Here is a 14831-nt window from a genome sequence, read left to right on the forward strand (position 1 = left end):
TTAAAATAGACATCACTGCCAGCTCTGCAAACACCCTTGTGGTTCTTACCATAAGTCTGACATAGGGGATTAGTTAGGCATTGCTAACACTTCCTAGAGACTTTGAGCCTAGTGCTCTATCTCTTTTTCTATCTCTGAATTTAGGCACTAGAGCACTGGCTAACAAAGGAGCTGGGACGGATGGCTTAGGAAAAAACATAGAAGGGTTGCCTCCCTCTGACTTAGGCTGACTAAAATTGAAGCTACCTATCCTAGCATTCTTATTCTACTTCTTTATCTACTCAATCTTCTGCTCCTCTATCTGCTGAGCATAAGTCATAAGCCTAGCTAAAGTCATGTCACTATTCAGCATGGCGGATCTTCACTTATTTACCAAGCTATCAATCACCCCTGAAATGAACTTACTTATCTTGGCCCAACTATCTATAACCACATAAGGTGCATATCTGTCTAATTGAGTAAACATAAGAGAATACTCTTTCACTGTCATGTTACCCTGCCTGAGGTTAATAAATTCTAGCACTTTAGCCTCTCTAAGATCTTGGGGAAAGAATCTGTTTAAGAATGCAGTGACAAACTCCTCCTAATCTATACGGCCTGTACCATCTGAACTCTCTAACTTCTACTATTTGAACCAAGTATGAGCCACATCCTGTAACTAATATGCAGCTAGCTCAGCACTCTTAACATTAGTCTCCCCCATGATGTCCGTATCCTTTTGAACCTAATCAATGAATTCCTGAGGGTGTTCATCTATCTTAGACCCGAGGAAGAATGAAGGATTTATTCAGGTGAAGTCTCGAATCTTTGCTATAGCTGAGTTGGCCATTAGGTTTGCTGTAACAACTACTGGCCATTCATTCTGAGCAGCAACTGACTGAGCAAGAGTAGTAAATGCGGCCCTGAACTCCACATGAGAAACATGATTTCCCAAAGGTTCTTCAGGCTGAGGGGCTGACCGATTTCTTCTCTTGGGAGGCATGTTTTGAAATCAAGAGAAGAAATGAATTAGACGAAGAGGTTGACTTGAAATTATGCTCACTGGCACAACATGAATACTAAAAGAATGGAAACTGTTCCTAAAACATCTTATAGCCTCTTGCACATAAATGTGGCGTGCAATATACCCAAGTATAAGACTCTACTAGATGCGGCTTTCGGACTTCCTAAGACTCTATTTATCCTTAGGATCTAATACTAAGTGTGTAAGCCCCAAATCTGGTACCCAAAATGCTACACGGTGCTCACAACCCCAAAGGACCACAAGCTAACCAATGACTGATATCTATACCTATATACTGTATATTATACTATAAAATATGGAAACATAAACTGAAAGGCCATAAGGTTCAAAACTGAACCATAAATAAAATAACAATATCTAAATAATGTGGAATATCAATACCAAACCAAAACTGAAAACAACTGAAGTCTGAATCAAATTTGAAAGCCTCTAAGTACTGTCTGATAATGGTGTTAAAGGAACATTTCTCCAACTAACTCCGTCTAGCAAAACTGAGCTGAAATTTATAATATAATAAATGAATGATCATGTCCTCAAAATATGAGGACTCACTTCTAACTGTTATTGCTAAGACTGGAATCTACTCATTCTCGGGAGCTCTTATTTCTGAACCTATGGTATAAGACACCATAGTGCAAATGCCTCAGTACTTTAAATATACTGGTATGCATGTGAGGTAGGCTGAATACATAGGGTTCATATGCATGAACAATACTAACTGAGTAATATGAATGTGAGAATGCATGCATGAAACATCATAACTAATACTAAAACCGTGATAACATGATTACTAAAGATGGATACTAATAACATAACATACTGATAACTGATATAACTAATAACATGAGTGATTGTATCTGACAATCCTAAATTTGATGAAACTAGCTGAGTTCTATACTGTATCTGAGTCAACTGTAGCTGACAGTCCTGAATTCAGTAGAAAAATCTGAGTACTATTACTGAGACTGACTAAATATATCTAAAAGTGCTAATTCTATAATATAAAATTTTGGGAGATAGTTATCTAACTGACATGCCCCTAATATGCCATTATGGCTGAGTTGGCGTCCAATATTTAACCCTAATTGGAAGGGTGTCACTATCGCGCCACCAGTAAGGACAAGTTGTTGGTGACCCTCATCTGATAGTGTCCCCTAAATTAGAATGGTGGGACCCTCATCTAACATTATTTATCCACCTCATCAAACCTCATCGGACAGTGTTGATGTCTCAACCTTTGTTGGATACATAGTTCTGGAATAAAAGGATGACTTCTAAGAATCACACTCTCAACTGACAGTATGTGTTCCCATCCTTGGGTTCACTCGGTAATAATTCCCACTCCCATCTAAATAAACACTGAACCTGATTAACTGAAATTAACTGGATTGAGTTAACTTAGTTTCATTGACTAACGTAATGCTACTAATATCTGAACTAATTAAACTTACTGAGATTACTAAATTACTGAGCTTTCTAGAGTCGCATGACAGACTAAGTTCTATGGAACGTTGCTTGACTAAGGATATCATCAAATATGATATGGCTCTAGGCACACAGCTAAATTATCGGGTATAAGTACCCCTAAGATTCGATTGAAAGAAACTGACAAAGCATGACTTGAATACATAACCAACATCACAATTCATAATTCATTTGTTGACGCAATTCATCAAACATGTGTTATGCATAATCTTGTACATAAAGGGGGATTTCATAATATCATACTAGTTGGGAATTTTTCCTTTATCTAGGCATTTAATCAAATACATGGTAGGCAAAGTATGTGTAGACAACATTATACAACAATTAAACATCATGATTCAATTCTAATTTCATCATTCGAGGGTTTAATCATAGGTTTACATGAATTTACATCTGTACTAATCAAATTCACATAAAATTTATCCCCCAACATGGAATAGAATGCAATTACTCATTACCAACATGAACAAGAGCAGCCCAATCATGAAATTCATAAAGAAATCCATAAACTTAAACTTTGAAAAAAGATTCTTGGGCTTCATGGATGAAAGGAGTCCGTGAATGAACACTATGAATACCTGGTACTGAGATTCTTGAAGTTTTTGAAGAATATTTGGATTTTATTCTTGGAAGTTAATCTTAGAAAGAAAACCCTAACTTTGTTTTTATGAAATAATAATGAACAAATGAGCTGAGGTCAGATATAACCAAACATATATAGGTGGGAGGTAAAATACCAAAATATCCCTATTAAAATGACATAAAATAACAAAGAGGGTCATGCAATGGTGGGGTGCGCTGGCCTGTCACTGGGTCGATGATCCGTCGAACTCAACGTCGGACTAGCACCTGAACTTGGACCTACTGCCTTGGCGCGACGGTCCGTCGCTAGTCCAACAATTTGTCGGACCTCTCCTTCATAATTATATAGGGAACTAGATTACTGCCTCGATGTGATGGTCATGGTCGAAGAACCGCCGGACTAGCGACGGACTATCGGACTGTACCATCACATTTGGGCAATTTTTTGCCTTCTGTAATACGACCATATCTTCGTCATCCGATACCGGATTTTGATGAAATTGGTATTGATTGAAAGCTTATTCGATTTCCCATGTGACAAAAAGTAAGAATATTAAAAATACCACGTGTTCAAAAGTGGGTTCATATTTCAAGGAAAGTTCTAACATTCTTAAGATGATTCCAAAACTAGAAAAAGGTACGGGGTATTACATTATGTTATGATATCTTTGGTTATAACCTGCTTCTTTGATTATATTGTATGGTTTGACGATGAGATAGAAGCCTTACTTTAGGTTATTGTCATTATTTTCTCTTTTGTATTATTTGTTTCATAGGCTTTCTTGTTAAGTCTCATCGCGACAAGAGTCATTATGACCCTTAGTTTTTGGGTCATGACACATTTACTCACTCTCATATAAAGTATCAATCAGCGACTTTCATTTCCAGTATCTTAAAAAAGGGAAGGTTCTAAAGAACTAAAATATGAGGACCCAGAATAAGAGGGATTTTTTTTAGCTATGACTTATATTTATCGGGTCCTTAGTAGTCAAAAGTACAACTTGAGAGGTAAGGTCTAATAGGTATAAATACATCATACATTAACACATAGAGTGTGAGTAGGGAATTAGAATGGGCATCGACATCACATAAGTATTCTTCACTTTCATAGGTCGTTACACGTAGGGCTTAGATCTAAAGATCATAAGAACAAGTATTCAAGAAATCTTATTTGAGAATGTATATAATGTAATGTGTCATCCTGTAGTCATTAAGGGCACTCATGACTTTGTAGGACTAATTATATTGTGAAATATGAGTGCACATCTCATCATTTGTATAACATAAGAATGAAGTTTTTTGATTCGTAGAGCATGACTAGGACCACTGAGTGGGACTATTACTTCTCATACTAAGAACTGAAATTGGACGTAAATATGAGTCATGGGCGTGATGCTAATGGGCATAACATAAGTAGGTATTCATAATGTTTAAAATCTGAGGAATATGCTCCAGGGGAAGGATCGTTATATCATCATAACTCTTTCAAAAACACATCCTATCTGGTTTAAAAAATTGATTTAATTCTTTATCCAATCATCTAAGCCAACATTCTAAGTATTTGGACCTCTTTAATATTATCAAAACTAACCTATCATAACTTTTTCTAGTGGCTAGGGTCTAACAATTGCCCGGAAAACTATGTGGAAGATACTAACTATATTCTCAGACATTCCTTTCATAGATGCTAGTCTTAACTTGTTCTCTCTTCTAAAATCATCATCATATGACTTTTGCTCTTGTTGGAAAACATATACACTTCTCCGACACTGAACATTCTGAGCTCTTTCCATAGCCTACTAACATCATACCTCTATGTTCATATCTGCCTTTCTCTATGAAAATAAATCTATACTGAGGGAATCAACGACCTTAATATATAACCCCATCAATTTATTTGTTAAGCATAACTTATATTATGTAAATTAGACTATTCCACACTTAGAAACTCAATGGTACTATCTAGGAACATAAGACACATAATAATCTTAAAATATCATGAAGCAACATCCTACCTTGGGTATATATCCATATCCCTGCAACATCACACTTATTGAAAATGAATGAACTTAAATTCCGTCATATGTTATTTCAACCTACCAGTTGAATTCTATATAACTAGTATCACTACTCCCAAGCTATCATTTTTTCCATCTTAGTGATTATCCATGGATCAAACTTAGTGTCTACTACCAGACATGGTTAACAATGAAACTTCACATACTATTCTCACTTAGTAGATACTAAATAAAAATCATGAAACAGTAGTTCACTAAAAAACTCCTATGTACAATTGATTTTCCCATACTAAATAATTGATCTCAATGCCAATGTACAATCCGAAGTCATCACATTCGAGTCTATTTGCATTGAAAGAAAGGAACTATGATGTGTCTCCCCATCATGGCCCCTTTTTTCCCTAGTAATAGTCCTAGTATGTAGCTCAAACAAGACAACAACAACATACACATTAAAATTCCATAAGTGAGTTCTAGGAGGCTAAATTGAATGCAAACCTTACCATAAATTCATGAAGGTAAAGAGGTTGTTTTCGAAAGACCCTCAGCTAAGTGTAACAAATCTAGGTACAGAGAGGAGAAAGACATTGAAAATATTTTTTTTATATCAATAAAAGATGAAATTATAGAAACAAAAAAAACGACTTACCCAATACCTATAATCCCAAACAAAAAAAGATCATCAATAACATACCAATATACAAATTAAATTCTTTTATGTACTCTTTCATATATTAATAAAGCAAGAAAATTCAGATACAAATAGAGTCTCACCCAATTCCTTCATCCACTACCTCACCCTAAAAAAGCCATAATCAATAACAACCCAAGATTAAAATTAAATAACTATATCTACACTTTTTATTTATATATCTTTAAAAAAGGATATACAAAATATATAGACAAGGGTTTAAAATATTGTGTCCTCATATATTCTATCAATAACTCATATGTGTCAACTAGTGAGGACCTGCTTTTAAGCCTCAACCATTAGGGTCATTATCCCGACATTCTTTAAAATTACTTGAGTAATTTGATCTAGGATCGTGCAAAGGTCATAAATCTCTCTTTACTAATCCTCCGTATGGGTCATCAACCTCTTGTAGGATAAGGTGAAACCATTTAAGAGGCTTCATAGACCTTTAATATATTTTATCCTTACCAAGTCACCAATCTAATTATCAGATTATTCTTACCATTTCGGCATATCAGTATTCATTGAGTATAGTTATAACTGACGTCTTAATAGAACTGAATACTGAGTCTACTGACCACATGGATTTACTGATATCTGAGTTTACTATTAACTATTAACTAAAGGACTATTTCTGACAGTCCTGATCATAGATAACTAATCTAAGTGTTATACAAAGATGGATGACTGTATTTGACAGTCCTGAAATCTGAAGTTCCATACAAAGCTGAATGACTATGTCTGACAGCCCTGATTTCTATAGAACTGGACTGAGTTCTACTCTGAAAACTGGATTTGCAACTAAAACTGTGGGATATAATATTCTAACCAACATGCCCCAATTAAAGCAGTATAGCTGAGTTGGGGTCCAATCTATAACCCTAATTGGAAGGGTGTCAATACTACGCCACTGGTAAGGACAAGCTGTGAGTGATCCCTCATATAGTAGGTACTTAAAGGAGAATAATGGCACCTACATATAATAGGTTAATCTACCTCAACTACCCTCAAAATTGCAGGTTTAATGTGTCAACCTACATTGGCTACGTAGTTCTGGAGCACAAGGATTACTTCTAAGAATCACACCCTATAATAACAGGTGAGTTCCCATCCTTGGGCTCACTCAGTGCTGAATCCTACTCCAATCTGAATAGCAATGAACATGATTAACTTAACTAAATTGTTACTGATTTTATTAAATAACTAGATTGAACTGAATTCACTGGATTTCCATTGACTGAAGGAATAAAATTGTATTCTGTTAACTGACAAAATGCTACTGAGTTCTGCTAGCTGATTGAGTTTATTAAGGTCTAAAATGAATACTACTGAGACTTCATGACTAATTAAGACCACTAATATTCTTGAGATTACAGGATAGGACTGTACTGATACTAGGTTTACTTAGTTTTCCTAAGTCACATAACTGACTGTATTCTACTAATTATGGCTTGACTAATATTATCGTGAAAACATAACATTGTATCTAGGAACATAACTAAATTATTGAGTACAAATACCCCCAGGACTCAATAGCATGAAACTGACAAAACTTGACTCTTCTTGAACGCATTACCAATATCAACAATTCATCATACAATAAGTTGGGGATTTCATAACGCACATGGTTATCAAAATGTTATACATAGATAGTAATGCATATAATCAACTCATAATTTCATACTCTAACATCATGACCATTCCAACAAACATCTACAATGCACATCAATAGCATGAAAGTCATTTGAACACAAGCGTAAAATATGTATTTATCGTTTGGGTCACAATTGAGCTATAATACACAAATTCTATCCTCTTAGCCCTTTAATCAAACACCATACATGCACAACTCAGGGAATAGGTGTAATCATCAAATTACACATTATAACTAACTCAATTCATGGATTTCAACTTGCATGCCAACGTAGTTTCATGAAAAACACGTAGATATTCTAACTTGGGAATCGTACAACAAAATAAACATGTTTAGAAAAAAATCCACAACATAAACATCATGATTTATAATTTGAAATAAGATTCTTAACCTTTATGGATGAAAGGAATCCGTAAAACAACACTATGCATACCTTAGTTCTTGATTATACGAAGATTGACGGAGAGATTCTTGTATTTGAGTTTTAAATTTGAATCCTTGATTAAAAAACCTAACTTGTTCTTGAGAGAGACGCTATATTTTATTTGAATTGGGGCTAAATCTCGCGTCTTATACTTATATAGGGGTGGCAAATTTACCCTTTTACCCTTTTACTTGCAGACATTTAATGACTGAAACTGGGCATTGATGCTATTATCGATGCAGCATATCGATGGCATCGACACGATTGTCAATGTATCACACCATCATCGCATCAAATTTTAGTACTTTGACCCTGGTAACCTACAATAATTAGTAATTAATGCGATTGGCGACATAGCACGCCAAGATCGCATTAGTCCACCATTTTGGGCTTCCAAATGTGGTCTAAACATGGTCCAAAAAATCTGTAACTTGTCTGGGACCACCTATAGACCTCTCTGATCATGAATTAACAAAAAATATGGACCATTAAAAGAAATTAAGGTGAAAAAATAAGATTTCCAACTTTTGAAGGCCATTAATAGACTAAGTCTAGGCACTTAGTTAGAACCTTTTAGATATGGAATCTCCCTTAACAAGGATAAATCGACTTAGTTAAGCTTAGGATTTTGTGGGGTCTTACAATATCTCCACTTTGGGAATATTAGTCCGTGAATAAGACTGACTGAGAGAGGATAAACGATAGACTAAATTACATATAGGACAGAATAACTAAAACGTGATTACATGACTGATATGACTGATAAACTAAATGTATTATACTTAATATGCATATCTGAAGTATGAGTATTGGTTCATGAATTCTTGATCAAGATTTCAAATAAGTTCAGCTTCTCACAATAAGAATGCATATCTGATGCATGATTATATGAATGCATGACTGAATATGCAATGGTATTTGATACCAAGCTTATGATGGTAATCTGAACATGGAACTAAATATCGAGTTTGTAACTGAAACTTGAACATAAAACTGAATGAGTTCAAGGAAGATTGTTACCTTAAACTAAAAAAAATATATTGATGAGTCAGAGATTAACTACTAAGTACGCATGAGCGGAAACATGAGAGTGTAACTGAGTCTATAATGTGACACCTGAGCTAGATATCGTGATCTAAACTGAGCACCTTGAATTCATGGCTTACAGCTGATATTGAAGCTAGCGGGTCAACCTATGGGTACCCACTACTCCGAACTAGATTCATTACGTGAAGAGGAAAAATAGTATGTCTAGGTCATAGAAGTTTGGGAGTTATAGTGTATCTCCCCCTTGGAGTTATCCTTACTTGATTGACATGTTGAGGAAAACTGAGGCGATACACAAGGCACCTATGAATTAAACCGTTCATGTATATCTGGGATTAGAGACTGATACATAAAACATGGACTGAGTTGCACACACTACTACATGATTGGTAGATCTTAGAATGGCCACATTCATGGGACTTCTAATAGTGTGAAGAGATGAATAGAGTAGGAAAATATATGAAATTATCTGTTTGACTGTTGGACTGAGGTACTGGATGTTTAGACTAATTTGTACTGAATGACTTATCTGATTTGCTAACTGATCGATGGCTAAGTACTGTGCATGTAAGAATGAACGGTACTTAGTTTGGATAGAAGACTTAATCTACAGACTATTATACACAAAAGGTATGGACTGATAGGGTAACATGAGGTAACTAAGCACGAGTGAGGAAAAGTTGTATTACCTTAGAAACAAAATGTAAGACCAGGTGTCTATCATGATTCGGAAACATTCTTTAAACTAAGGTACTAAAATACTAATAACTGAGTAATTGATGGATATAGGCTATGGTCGGGTAATCCTTAAAGTGAACTGAGTTTCTAATCTGGATGGACTAGGACTGGGACTGAGATTGTAGCTAAGATGGTAATTGAGACTGTAATTGTAACTATGACTGTAATTGGGACTAAATGTTGGTTTTCTGATAACTGAGGTTTAGACTGATATAGACATACTGAATTCTGATGGTTAAGAAACTAATAGCTGAAAGTCGTGGTTCTGTGGGACTATCTGAATCCTCTACTAGTTACTGACAACTGAATGACGCTGTAATTGAGAACATAGGGATGGAACATCAACATCACAGATTCATTAAGGTATCTAAACTGAGAGTTTACATGACACAATCTAAGTTTGGTTGATCACTAGGAGTTGAGCATGAGTCATGTGGGTTAAAAATATTGTAAGACAAGACATGAGTGCATGAGTCATGAGTTGCATGACCTGGGTCTGATGTCACTATACTCATGGGACATGATTCATAACACTAAGTGAACTGTAACTCATTATCCTGGAAATTGGGAGCGTACATGATTTTTCACTAACGTGAATGAATATGAGCGATGGTCATAGAGATGACATATAGGACTTGAATATATATCATTATAACTGAAGGTTTTTGATATTTTGAGATGTTCTGCAGGATTATGCTCACAGCAGGAATAGACAAGAATGTCATCTATGAATACTCAGATGAACATATCCAATTACTGGCGAAACACTTGGTTCATCAAGTCCATGAAAGCTGTGGGTGCGTGGGTAAGATTAAAGGATAAGACTAAAAATTTAAAGTGGTCATACCGAGTTCTGGCAGTTGTCTTAAAAATTTCACACTCTCTAAGTTTGAGTTATTGATATCCTGATCAAAGGTATATCTTAGAAAAATAGTTGGCACCCTGAAGCTAATCAAACAAGACATCGATTCCGGGAAGTGGATACTTTTTATTGACCGTGAACTTGTTAAGCTGATGGTAATCAATCCATATTATGAGAGAACAATCTTTCTTGCACACGAATAAGGCTGGTGTGCCCCACGATGATATACTGTATTTAATGAATCCCTTATCTCAGAGATCTTTCAACTGGTCTTTCAGTTGTTTGAATTTTGCTGGTGCCATTCTGTATGGATGAGTATTTGGAAGAAGATCAATGCCGAAGTCTATTTCCCTTTCAAGAGGAATCCCTGGATAATTTTTAGGAAAGACATCTGAATATTCATTTACTACTAGAACAGATTCTAGACTGGGAGTTTTGGAACTAGTGTCCTTAACTCAAATAAAATAACAGACACATCCTTTAGATATAATTTTTCGTTCCCGAAGGTAGGAAACAAGTTGATCACTAAAAGCTGAAGTACTACCCTCCCACTCTAGGATAGGTTTATTCAGTAACTAAAACTTCACAACTTTGTTTCTGTAGTCGATTGTGGCCTAGCAGGAATGAATCCAATTTATGTCGAGAATGACATCAAAATCAGTCATCTCTAATTTGACTAAGTCTACTGAGGTGACTTTTTGAAATATCATGATCGGACAGTCCCTGTATACCTATCGAGCTATGATAGTTTTAACCACTAGGGTAGAGACTATGAAGGGTTTTACTATAATTTTAGGACTTACTCAAAAATTACCTTCTATAAAGGAGTAAGAAAAGACAAAGAGGCTCTAGGATCAAGAAAAGCGTACACATGCAAGTTAAAGATCGATAACATACCAGTGATCATATCAGGAGAATTTTCCTGATCCTGTCGGGACTGAAGACCATATAGTATATTTGGGCATTACCCACTACTGGCACTGGAGGTGGCATCCTGCTAATTCGGGCTACCGGACTGAGCTAAAGAACGGTTATGCTAGCTTTATGGACCAGCCTTAGGATAGTATCAGACTTTTTGACCTGACTCACCACACCCATAACACACATCACTGCTAGCTCTACATATACCCATATGATATTTTCCATAAATCTGACAAAGGGGATTGTTTTAGGCACTACTAACACTGCCCCTGAGGTTTAGGAACTGGCGCCCTATCTCTGAATTTAGAGACTGGAGCACTGACTGAGGGAGGAATTAGAATTGAAGACTTTGGGTGGAATTAATAACAGTCACCACCCTTTAACACAGGCTAAGCCAAATTGAGATTACCTATTCTCACTCTCTTATTTTCTCTCTTTTTTTCTTTCTTTCAATGCTTTTCCACCTCAATCTGCTGGCATGAATCATATGCCTGGGTGGGATAGTAGCCTATTTATTTTTCTAAGCTAATATTGAATAAGGTAGTGTAAGGAATTTGATTCTGAATTCACCATGAAAGATATGCTCATCCAGAGAATCTACCTGAATGGGTGGAGGTGCCGACTGATTCTTGGTTTTCCTTTCACTATCCCTTTTGGGAGGTATGTTCTATAAACGAAAGGAAGATCAGATTAGACTAGGATTTAAATTTGATCTCATGCTCACTGGCACAACTTAAATACTGAAAGAAGAAAACCTATTCCTAAAACATCTCATAGCCTCTTGTCCATAAGTATGGTGCACAACATACCCATGGACAAGACTCTACTAGATGTGGTTTTTTAGACTTCCTAGGATACTGTTGAACCTGGCTCTAATATTAAGTTTGTAACGCCTCAAATTTGGTACTCAAAATACTACATAGTGCTCAAGGCACCAAAGGACCATAAGTTAATCCATGACTAATATCTATAATTAAGCAATGAATAATATACTATAAATATGCAGAATATAAGCTGTAAGGCCATGAAGTTCAAAACTAAAATAATACTGAATATAAAACAATGTCTGTAATGGGGTATAACAATACTCAAAACTAAAATAAACTATCTGAAATATGTTATAGTCTGAAAGACTTTAAACTATCTAAAATCTGTGGAGTTGATGGGACATGTCCCTAACTAACTCCAAACTACTAAAATAATAAATTTAATAAAAATAATCATGTAATCCTTAAATGATGAAGACTCACTGCTATTCTGGATACTAAATGTCTGATCTACTAAGAATGTTCGGAAGCTCGTGCTTCAAAACCTAAGGTATAAAATGCCATAGCGCAAATACGTCAGTATGATTGAATGTACTGGTATGTAAGTGAAGTAGGCTGAATGCAAAGATTTCATATGCATAAATAATACTAACTAACTATATACATGAATGTGAGAATATATACATGATTACGTAACTGTAACTGAGGTCGTGATAGAACTAAATACTAAGTTCTGACTACAGAGTCTACTAACTACATAGATTTACTGATATCTGGGTTTACTAGTAAATGATAATTAAAGGACTATTTCTGATTGTCCTGATCATAAATAACTGATCTTAGTGTTATACAGAGATGGATGACTATATCTGACATTCCTAAAACCTGATGAAACTAGCTGAGTTTCATACTGAGCTGAATGACTGTGTCTGATAGTCCTAATTTCTATAGAACTGGACTGAGTTCTATTCTTAAGAATAAATCTGAAACTAAAACTATGGGAGGTAATCATCTAACCAATATTCCTCAAATAAAGAAATATAGCTAAGTTGGGGTCCAATCTGTACCCCAATTAGAAGGGTGTCAATATCGCACCATTGCTAAGGACAAGCTGTGAGTGATCCCTCATATAGAAGGTACTCAAAGGAGAACGATGGAACACTCATATAACAAGTTAATCCACCAAACCTACCCTCAAAATAGTAGGTTTGATGTCTCAATCTACGCTAGCTACGTAGTTCTGGAGTACAAGGACTGCTTTTAAGAATCACACCATCTAATAATAGGTGAGTTCCAATCCTTGGGTTCACTCAATGCTGAATCCTACTCCCATCTGAGTAGACACTAAATATGATTAACTGAATTAATCAGTTACTGAATTTACTGATTAACTATATTGAATTGAGTTCACAAGCTTTTCTTTGACTGGCAAAAAACTACTGAATTTGTTAACAGACAGAATACTACTGAGTTCTACTAGCAGACTAAGTTTACTATGGTCTGAACAAAATAGTACTAAGACATGATGACTGACTGAGACCACTAAGATTACTGAGATTACCTAATGGGACTGGACTAATACTTAATTTACTAAGTCTTCCTAAGTTACATGACTAAATAAATTCTACTTATCATGGCTTGATTGAGAGTATCGTGAAAACATGACACCAGCTCTAGGCACACATCTAATTTATCGGGTACAAGTACCCCCAGGACTTGATAGCATGAAACTGACAAGACTTAATACTTCTTAAACGCATGACCAATATCAACAATTCATTATACAATAAGTTTGGGATTTCATAAAGCACATGGTTATAATAATGTTGTATATGGATAGTAATGCATATAATCAAGTCATAATTTCATACTCTAACATCATGATTATGCCAAAAAACATCAATAATTCATATCAATAGCATGGAAGTCATTTGAACATAAGGGTCAAAGATGTATTTATCATTTGGGTCATAATTGAGCAATAATACACAATTTCTATCCTCTTATGTATTTTATCAAGCACCATACCTATACAACATAGGGCATAGGTGTAATCATCAAATTACACATCATAACCACGTCAATTCATGGATTTTAACTTGTATGCTAACGTAGATTCATGAAAAACATGTAAAGATTCCAACTTGGGAATCGTACAATAAGACAAACATGGTCACAAAACAACCCACAACATAAATATCATGATTTATAATTTGAAATAGAGTTCTGAAGATTTATGAATGAAAGGAATCCATAAATCAACACTATGCATACCTTAGCTCTTATTTATACAAATATTGATAGAGAGATTCTTGAATTTAAGTATTGAATTTAAATCCTTAATTGAAAACCCTAACTTGTTCTTGAGAGAGACACTATTTTTTGGTTGAATTGGAGCTAAATACCGTGTTTTAGACTTATATAAGGGTGGGAAATTAACCCTTTTGCCCTTACAAATGCGGACATTTAATAACTAAAACTCGGTATCGATGCTATTATCGATGCAGTGCATTAATGAAATCAAATCTTAGTCGACGCATCACGCCATCATTGTGAGTCTTAGTACATTTAACCTGGAAACCTGCAACAATTATCAACCAACGTGATTGGCAATG

Source organism: Capsicum annuum, chromosome 6, assembly GCF_002878395.1.
Source record: "Capsicum annuum cultivar UCD-10X-F1 chromosome 6, UCD10Xv1.1, whole genome shotgun sequence".
NCBI classification, from domain to species: Eukaryota; Viridiplantae; Streptophyta; class Magnoliopsida; order Solanales; family Solanaceae; genus Capsicum; species Capsicum annuum.